This window comes from Hordeum vulgare, chromosome 3H (assembly GCF_904849725.1).
Source record: "Hordeum vulgare subsp. vulgare chromosome 3H, MorexV3_pseudomolecules_assembly, whole genome shotgun sequence".
Classification (NCBI taxonomy): Eukaryota; Viridiplantae; Streptophyta; class Magnoliopsida; order Poales; family Poaceae; genus Hordeum; species Hordeum vulgare.
In genome coordinates, this window is record NC_058520.1 from 562694003 (window position 1) to 562704389 (window position 10387).

A 10387-nucleotide genomic window follows, 5' to 3' on the forward strand; every position below is an offset into this window, starting at 1 on the left:
AAGAATGTTTTCAGTCCTTCTTTTACTGATATTGTGTTCAGTTCTTTTTCTTCAAGGGTAAATTAATTAAGTTTTGAAGTTAAATGTCATCGTGTAAGCAAATTGGCGTCCGGTGGCAGCATTCTTGAGGCGGTTGATTATGCCGTATGAATCTTCCTTTGTAGATGTTGCATATATGCGATGAAACTTCAGCACCACCTATTTGTGTTTATGCGTCGCCAAAATATTTGTCTGTTCACCATGTGGTACCTACATTTAAGGCTACTGCTTTCTTCATCAGGTATCCTGCTGGTTCATTTGTTCTACCTGCTTGTTGGTGATTGGGTTTTCCGGTTACCTCGTGTTTCCGATCCAGGTACGCCTATGCGCAATTCCATCAGAGTTTATTTTCATGCTTTTCACATGATGATTCTGATGCTATTCATATTGTTACGGGATCCGACAATTAAATTCCTTTAGTACTATTAGTAGGTGCACACGATATGAGCTCAAATGATCCTGCGCACCATATGAGGTCAACTGATCCTGTCGCGGATCGTGCTGCTGCACATGAACGTTCTGTCGCTCGACGGCGCAGCAGGGTCTCAGCACGAATCGCGTTGTTTCAGGGTTCGTGTTTGTTTCATGTGCTACTCTGCCTTTGTTATTCAGTCGTTTGCACTTCAAACATCCCCAAAGAAAGTCAACGTGTTTCCTTTTGCTTCATTTAGATGCGTTCAGTGCGCCGACCGTTTTTCCTCAAGTGGTCCTGATAACATCGCATTTAGAGGTGCGTGTGTTGCGCTTAGACATATCCTTCTTTCGTCGGCCTTTCATTAGGGACGCCATTCACATTGTGTGTCCCTTAGGTGAGGGCTACTTCCCAGTCGTTTCGGCTACTTACACTGCCCTTAGGCGTCAGCAGCGAATGAAAAAGAGAAGGATGCGTAGATGGGTTCGTGCAGGTGTGTTGCCATTTTGTTGGCTTTGTAAAACCTTGAACAGAATTAAATGCCTAATTTTTTTATTCGTTTCAAGGATACCCGTACTCGACTACATCAGCAACACGCTCCCTGTTCTATACGCAGTACACCGAATTCTTAAAAGGTACACGAACGCTTAGAGCCTGGAACATGGTAAATATTCTGTATGCGTATCTGACAAATCGTCTCTACAACCACCCATAGGAAGAGATCATATCATGGTGCGCCTGAGTATCGATGCCAATTCCGTGGTGCCGTGTTTTGGTACCGTGAGAGGTGCAAAGAAGAATCAAACATAAGTGAGCGTCGTGTCCTATACAACTTGTGTTGCAAGGGTGGTAAGATCAAACTTCCACCATTGAGAGAACCACCAGCTTTCCTGTCAGAGCTACTTAGATTTAATGGTGACTCGCGGTCCAAACACTTCTTGGAAAGAATCAGACAATATAATTCTCTCTTTGCCTTTAATTCCATGGGAGCCGATATCGACAGACACATAAATGGGGGTGGTGGTCCATATGTTTTTAAAATTCATGGTCAGGTTTATCACCGTATTGGATCACTTTTGCTAAATAGAGGTGCTACTCTAAAATTTGCTGAACTGTACATTCATGACATGCATAATGAGGTTAGCAACAGAATTAATGTCGTGCTGAAGATGGTGAACAAGAGAGTGGTATTGATAGAGCAATAACTGATGGTCTAATGACAACCGTCGGCGAAAGAAGCTCGGCGGTTAAGGCACGATGAACATAGATTGACAATGCAAAAGAAGTCCAGAAAATCCTATAGAAAACAACAAGGGCAAATAGGCCACAAAAGTTGTATAGAAAGGATCAGGACCGGAGAAAGGCTGACGGACTAAGGTATGGTGGACTCACATGGCATGAGAAAACATAAAATATCAACGGATTTGGTGGACGCAATGGAAAACAAGGAAGCTAAAAGCTAGGAAGCATACACGACACAAAGATGCAAAATCCATATGCCGAAGACATTGTACTATTTTTTAAGGATCAGTCCAGATCGAGATCCAGTAGGTACAGATCGAGCAGTCCAGCGGGAATCACCAGATCGAGTCCAAGCAGCAGCGACCTCCAGAGCGAGATAGCTGCTGCGGGAGATAGTCAACAACACCCGTACTCAATGGCAAACCAGCCACAGATGGAAACAACAACACGCCCCGCGCACCGTGCACGGCATGATCCCGCACAAGACGCCCCGCGGCGAGGCCGCGCTCGCCAGGCTCAAGGCGTTCGAGGGCGTCCCATCGCCTTACGATCGCACCAAGCGTATGGTCATCCCCGACGTGCTCGAACCGCCTCGATCTGGCAGGCTGTAGGCGGCGGGATCCGGCGACTGGAGACGGCGGGGAATCCAGCGGGGCGGCACAACAGCAGCAGGGGCTACAGCGGGTGTTTGATCTGGCAGCACAACACCAGCAGGACGAGAACGAGAGCTGCAGCAGGAGGAGATCGGTAGGAGCAGCGAGATGAACAACGGCTGCGTGGAGAAGGATCGGAGCACGAGTTGCGCGTGCGAAAAAATAACCTAAGGCTCTAATACCATGTTAGGAAAGCAACTTATCTATATTGAAGGCCCAAGGGACATATATATATTACACATGACTTGAGGTGCAAGGAAAGTAAACATAGACTAATAAGGACTCCTAGACTAATACTAACAGACTAATAAAGACTCCTAGACTAATACTAACAGACTAATAAGGACTCCTAGACTAATACTAATAGACTAATAAGGACTCCTAGACTAATACTAATACTTCCTAACAGTTCCATACAACATGAGACTTCTAAAGAAATTCCAAACGCATATAAATGTGGAGTGGTACAATAAGAGTGAGGTCTTGAAGTACCTATTCAAATACGTAACGAAAAATACGAATCGTGCAAATGTTGTTTTCACAAAATACAAAAACAAAAGCATGGTGCAAGAAGTCAACATGATGATAGTGAAGATGTCAGTACAATGCCAGAAAGTTCTTCCTGTGCAAAACGACAAAAATCTAGTTTAAGAGGAAAACTTGCTACTGGTAATTATGAATTAGATGAGATAAATGATTTTCTAAAGGTTCGGTACTTGTCGGATAAGGAGTCACTTTGGCGCATGTATGGCTGCATCTACGCAACCTGCCGCTGAATTGCAGCAAAAGCTAACAAAGCCCTCCCTCCATTTATCCCCCGATCCATCCTTGCCGCCTATTCGTCTGCATCTGCGATCGAACGAGTTTGACTCTGATTTATGGATAAGGTATCACCTACGGTCAGAAAATATCATTCGCCTGGATCAACTGTCTTTTAGGAAGCTGCTAGCCTTGCCTGTGGGCTGGCCCATCTGAAATACTCGGTCCAACCACCTTTCGACAGAGTAGGGGGCCAAAAGCGACGCATCCAATATGTAAGATCATGATCTAGCTGTTAATATGAATCTACTGTCTTACTTTCTTGCCCATTTATATCTACTTCTCTTCGATGCACTATTCTATTCAGTATCTGTGTAACTCATACACGATTCATGACCTTTTCGAAGCACTTTTATTCAGCAGCTTTGTCTTATATACGTTTGCTAATCTCTTTTACTTATACAAACACGTTCACAAGTATAACAACTAGATAAGTACGCACATATACGCCCAAGGGCGCGCCCCTGCCACTAGTAAGATATATGGTGGGTGCCTTGGGTGGCAAAAGAGTTATGTGAGAAGGTGACTGGTCTAATTGCAAAATGAGCATTCAAGAAGTTTTTTTGTTGTGCTGACTCAAGTGCTTGAACCGTGCATGACGAACAAGTGCTTGAACCATGCATTGTGAAGGATGATTTCACCGTGCAATCGACACCAACAAAAGCCTACAAAATTCTAGGTGAGAGATTTTTCCAGTTACTCATCTAGATTCCGTCAACCTCCTAGACGATGTCCATCATTGTATTGTTGTTGTTGACCGCACACACCATGCTCCGTGGCTCCGTGCAATCCACGGACATGAAACAGATGCCAGCCGATCCTAGGGATGTATCAGTGCTGCACGCTATAATTCATTGCCAGGAGTGTTCGTGAAGCAGAAATATTATTATATGGAACAATAAACTATCTTGGCTTATGGACATGTGGTTGCCACTATAAGACAGACGTAAATCAAGTTTTGGGAAAAAGACAAGCGGGAGCCCACATACCATCACACGTACTCAGCGTGGATGCCGCTGATGTCTCCAAGGGCAGAGGTGATACTATCCGGTCTCTCATGTTGTAGACACCGGAGTCGAGAAAGGGATTCTCACGATTGTGTTTCTACACGAGTCCCAGGACCTGGTATCATTTTTGGACACGAAGTAAATGCAGTCTTCTTGAACTCCGGTGCGGCCACATTGGTTGCCGCCAGCAGCAGGGACCGACTCAGAGCAGCTTTGGCTGACGGAGAGTGCACGCCCCATCAACTTACTGACATCCCTCCATCGTCCATCACCGCAGCTCAGGTCTGCCGCTTCGTAGACATGGAACTGGTAAGTCCATGGTTGACATATTGTTGCTGGTATAATGGTAGTTAGTTCCACCCTTAGTAGCTGATTTCCGGCCACGACGAGGTAGTCCCGTCGTATGTGCATGTCAGGGCCATAATAATCACCGTTCCATATATGGTCGAGGTCATGATCTTCAGGGCTCGGGGTCAGTGTTTTGCGTATGCAGCAGATGTTTGTGATGTGCGGATCCCCGGCGTCCAGGACATGTAGCTCCTCTTCTCTGGTAAGGACATATAGCTTCCCTTGGAAGAGTGCAATGTCGGCGATGGATTTGTGCGCAGGCGACGTCCACGCCATGCATGTTGTGCTAGCCCCTGCTGCCAGGTCGCCGCCGCCGCGAGTATACACGGCAACCCACGAATTGTCTAAAACTGCGACGAGGTGATCGGACACCACCACCTTGCTGATCGTGTGTCCTGAAAACCAGAACCGTGGCTCGGGAAGATCGACGGTCGCAGCGGAGGAAGGGCACATCAGGGAGAAGCTGCCGTCTTCATGCATGAGGAAGAGCGCGCCTCCGGTTGAGAATCCAGAGAAGACGTCGTCCGGGACGGGCAAACGGTGAACGGCGTCGTCGGGGAGGCTGAGGAAGGTGCCGTCGGGGAGGGCTAGCCAGGGGAGCAGCGACGGCAGCGGGTGCTGCAGCCTTTGCGGCCGAGCGCCATGCGCGACACACGGCGGGTAGGCGGACGCGGTCGGCGTGCGACGGAAGCCGCATGAGCACGAGGCCCAGCAGCTCTGCCGGGAGATCCGGCCATGGAGAGCGGCGGCGGGAAGAGCCAGACGCGGCCATCAAGATCGTTTATCATTAGGTGCGCTTGGGTCGGGTGCGCTTGTGTCGTTCATGAACAAAACGGTTTTGAACTGCGGGTTGAATAACAAAAATTACAGGGTTTTTTTTATATAAAAATAAAAATATCGTGGTGAGTTTTCCGACGGAAGCAATAGCCTATTTATTATTAGGTAGGTATAGACTAGCAAAAGAGCCCACACATAAACAGAGAGTTTCAGAATTTGAAAATTTTAGTTTCAGAAAAATCAAAAAAATATTCTAGAACACAACAAAGATGTGAGGCATATGTGCGTAACAGTTCAGGATGAAATACATTAAAACGCGACCTATACAAAAAGATAAAATTACTGCCTGGAAAGATAGTATCAAAGACAAATTTATTGCCTCGAAGGATAGTGTCGTATGTTAAAAAACTTAGATTTGCTTTTTTCTTTATTTTAACTTATTTCGTTCTAAAAATTTACTCCCTCCGTTCCTAAATATAAGTAGTTTTAGAGATTTTACTAGAAGACTATATACGGATATACATAGACATATTTTAAAATATAGATTCACTCATTTTGCTTCGTACGTAGTTCACTAGTATAATCTCTAAAAGGACATATATTTAAGAACGAAGGGAGTATACACTTGTGCATTATGCTTTCACCTATCTATGTACTTTTTTCAAAAAAAATAAAAAAATACAAGTGTACATGAGTTTTGCATTTGAAAAGCAATTTCCGCCATAAACGGAACGAAACGAGCCGTTTGACCCACCAGACGTACTAACTCAGACGCAGCACATAGTCTCTACTATAAAAAGCACGAAGAGGCATATCCAATTCGCCATCTTAGCCGTCTAATCATGTAATCAACGGTTTAAAAACGTTGTTAACGAAACTAAATAATTTTTGTTAGCGCTAATCGTCCATCCCACGTCGTCTCGCGGTTATCCCCCGCTCGCTCGCCTCCTCCCGGTCCCCCCGCTCGCCCACCTCGCCCCGCTCTCAGCGCCTCCTCCTGGTCGCCCCGCGCCCCGCCCGCCCGCGCCGCCCGCTCGCCCCGCCGCCCCCTCGCCCCGCCCGCCCGCGCCGCCCGTGCGCCCCGCCCATGCCGCCCCCTTGCCCCGCCCGCGCCGCCCCCGCGCCCTGCCCACCCGCGCCGCCCGCGCGCCCCGCCCGCCCCGCCCTCCCGCGCCGCCCGCTCGCCTGCACCTCGTGCGCCCCGTGTTAGAGCATATATCTCCATATGTGGTTTTGGTAATTGATGACAATTCTTATGGACTAATGGTTGCCTTAAGTTATATTTAATGGATTTGTCCATAGGCACTTCTTGAAGTCCATCTGTTGGGTTCAAGGAGTTTATATGATGACCAAGGTGGTATTCAAGGTATTATCCAAAGAATGGTCATAGAGACACATGGTTGATCAAGATCTAAGACAAAGAGTAAATCAAGATGATCAACACACAAAGCGTACAAGATGTACCGAGAGGGATCAAGTGATCCCATGGTATGGTAAGCATTGTCCATTACGTGTTTGTGTACTAACCCATGGTCTTCGTGAGAGTTCTATGTGGGGGTTAGGTGTGTTTCCATGGGCTTGCGTCAAAGGGAAGATCTCATACAACCCATGGAGTATGACGTCAAGTTGTGATCGTCATCAAGATTGCGATGTGCAAGTTCAAGTGGATCAGCACGAAGATAGCATGCTTGAAGCTTGCCGTCCATTGTGGTGGCAATGGACTTGTGAAGATATGCTGAAGAGTGGCTCACCCATAGTGAGTATGGGGGAGCAATCAACTAGTCTTCATCAAGCCAACGCAATCAAGAAAGGTGGTCCATCTTGAGGAAGCCAAGATCATCATCATCTAGCTCAAGAGGACGAGGTGCAAGGTATAGGTTTGCCCTTGATAGGTTTTTTGGTTAGGATAGATTGTTGTACTATCAAGGGGGGCTCTCAAGTGAGTAGCTTGATCGTATCGTTCGTTGAGAGCTCAAACCATTTGCATCCTTGCATCATACTTCTTGGTTCTTGTTTGGTGTTTCTCTTTGTGAGTTTTAGAGCTTATGGTCATCTTCGTGACAAGCTCGAGTTCATCGAAAACGGAGTCCATATGCATCTACTATGATGTTTTCGATGTTGGAGTTTTTGCCGGTTCTTAATTCAAAGAGGACTCACATCTCTATATCATTGGCATTTTCATATCTGCATGGTCACTGTTTGGATAGCTCTTGTCGTCCTGAATCCAACAAGCTTGGGTTTGCTCGATTCGGAGCTCGTATGCGAAAGTTATGGCTGTTTCAGTGGCGAGCGGTAGTACCGCTGGACCTAGCGGTAGTACCGCTGGCTGGCGGTAGTACCGCCACTGGTCAGCGGTAGTACCGCTCCAGGAGCTTAGTACCGCCTGCCTAGCGGTTGTTCGTGGACAGACCTTTTTGCGAAGACTTTCTTGGCGGTGGTAGTGCCTTTGCACTACCAGGGGCCCAGCGGCAGTACCGCTGGGGCCAGCGGTAGTACCGCTGGAGTGCCAGCGGTAGTACTGCTGCAGCCTGCGGTAGTACCGCTAGCTGGCGGTAGTACCGCTGCAGTCAGCGGTAGTACCGCTGGAGTGCCAGCGGTAGTACCGCTGCAGCCAGCGGTAGTACCGCTGGAGCTCGGGCAGAGAGTGGGGGTAACGGTCTGATTCCTTCCCCCACTATATAAAGGGGGTCTTCTTCCCCCTTGGCCTTATCTATCCGTTGAGCTCTTGTTCTACCTCCATTGTTGACATTCTTAGAGCTTGCTAACTCTCAATCCCTCCAATGATTCTTGCTTGTTCTTGAGGGAAAAGAGAGAGGAGATCTAGATCCACATCTCCATCAATCACTTTCTCCTCTATGTGAGGGGAACCCCTTGGATCTAGATCTTGGAGTTCTTTGTGAGCTCCTTGTTCTTCCTCTCATATTTCTCCATAGCTTTTGTTGTTGTGGAGGGATTTGAGTGTGAGGGACTTGACGACTTCGTGTGTTCTTGCCATTGCATTAGTTGCATCGGTTTGAGTTCTCCACGGTGATACGTGGAAGTGAGAAGTTGAGAAGCTTACTACCTTTGGTACTTAGTACCCTAGATATTGTTCTTCGTGGATGCTTTGGCATCCTAGAAGCTTGGTGGTGTCTCGGAGCTCAATCATTGTGGTGTGAAGCTCCGGGCAAGCGTCGGGGCCTCCAATTAGGTTGTGGAGATAGCCCCGAGCAATTTGTACGGGAACCGGTAACCGCCCCCAAGGGTTGCCACGTGTACGGGTTCGGTGACCGCCCCCAAGGGTTGCCATTTGTACGGGTTCGGTGACCGCCTTCAAGGGTCCCATAGTGGAATCACGGCATCTTGCATTGTGCGAGGGCGTGAGGAGATTACGGTGGCCTTAGTGGCATCTTGGGGAGCATTGTGCCTCCACACCGCTCTAATGGAGATTAGCATCTGCAAGGGTGTGAACTTCGGGATACATCATCGTCTCCCCGTGCCTCGGTTATCTCTTACCCGAACCCTTTACTTATGCACTTTACTTTGTGATAGACATATTGTTTATTGTAATATATCTTGCTATCACTTAGTTGTTTATCTTGCTTAGCATAAGTTGTTGGTGCACATAGGTGAGCCTAGTTGTTTGTAGGTTTTGTGCTTGACATATTAAACGTTAGTTTTATTCCGCATTTGTTCAAGCCTAAACCTTAATTATTTTAAAGCGCCTATTCACCCCCCCCCTCTAGGCAACATCCACGTCCTTTCACCCCGCCCATGCCGTCCGCTCGCCTCGCTCGCCCCTACACCTCTCGCGGCCGGTGCGCGCCTCCTCCTGCCCGAGTTGCAGCAGCCCGCGGCTCGTCCGCCCCCACCTCCGGACAGCCTCCACCGGCGTCTCCTCCTCGCCCAGCCGCAGCGGCCCGCGGCACCTTCGCCCTCCTCCTCCGACGGACCACCATCGACGCGGTAAACAGACATCCAGGTCGGTCTGACTTGGGTCGTCAACATTTTCATCGATCCACTTCTCCTTAATGAATATATACAGAAAATCTTTCAGTGATGCTCGATGATGTTCTTCCTTCTATTTGTGTACTGTTATACAGATCACATTTTGATGAGTCTGTGTTTCTGAATTGCAGAAAGGAGTTAGATATGGTGCCCACTGGAGGATGTTATTACAGGATTGCAAATCCAATGCCGCGGGTGGAGATCGGTATACTACAACCCGTCCAGAAAGGGCTTCTTAGGCAAGGCGCCTACCTCACTAGGCCAGATCCTGGTTCAGCACAAGAGATGGTCAGAAGGGTTCCTCCAAATATCCCTCTCCAATTACATCCCCTTTTTATTAGGCCATGGTAAGATCAAGTTGGGGCTTCAAATGGGTTACTCGGTCTCTGGCTTCTGGGCCCTGAACAGCTTCCCCACCTTTTACTATGTCATCATCCCTTCACTTTGCTTCCTCAGTGGTGTCTCTGTTTTCCCTGAGGTAATGGTTGACATTCTACAGTATGTTCCGAAGCTTATTTTTATGCACCGCAGTTCAGTTCTGACACCATACCTGCATGTGCAAACTCATCCAGATAACCAGCCCTTGGTGCATTCCATTCATATACTCCTGGAGCCTAATGGAGTCGCTGCAATGTGGTGACACTGCTGTGGAGTGGTGGAACACACAAAGGATGTGGCTCATGAGAAGGACCACCTCCTACCTCCTGGCGGCCATCGACACGATTGGGGGAATGCTGGGCATCTCTGAGTCCGGGTTTGAGCTGACGGTGAAGGTGGACGGGTCGCAGGCTATGGAGAGGTACAAGAAGGGGAAGATGGAGTTTGGGCCCATCTCAAGTATATTTGTGATCATCACCACGATCTCGCTGTTCAACCTGGCGTGCTTGGTGCTCGGGTTGGGCAGAGTTCTGTTGCGCGAAGGCGCAGCAGGGTTGGGACCTCTGTTTCTGCAGGTTGTCCTCTGCGTGGCCATAGTGGTCATCAATGCCCCGGTCTATGAGGCCCTCTTCATCCGCAGGGACACTGGAAGCCTGCCTTATTTTGTCACCCTCATTTCCCTTTGCTTTTTGTCGTCGCTCTGCCTACAGGCTGTTGGGGAATGA

At 48.2% G+C, this 10387-nt stretch overlaps 1 pseudogene; it reads left to right on the forward strand.

Moving 5' to 3' along the window:
• The first annotated feature begins 9050 nt into the window (after positions 1–9050).
• Positions 9051–10387, forward strand: LOC123442033 (annotated as a pseudogene).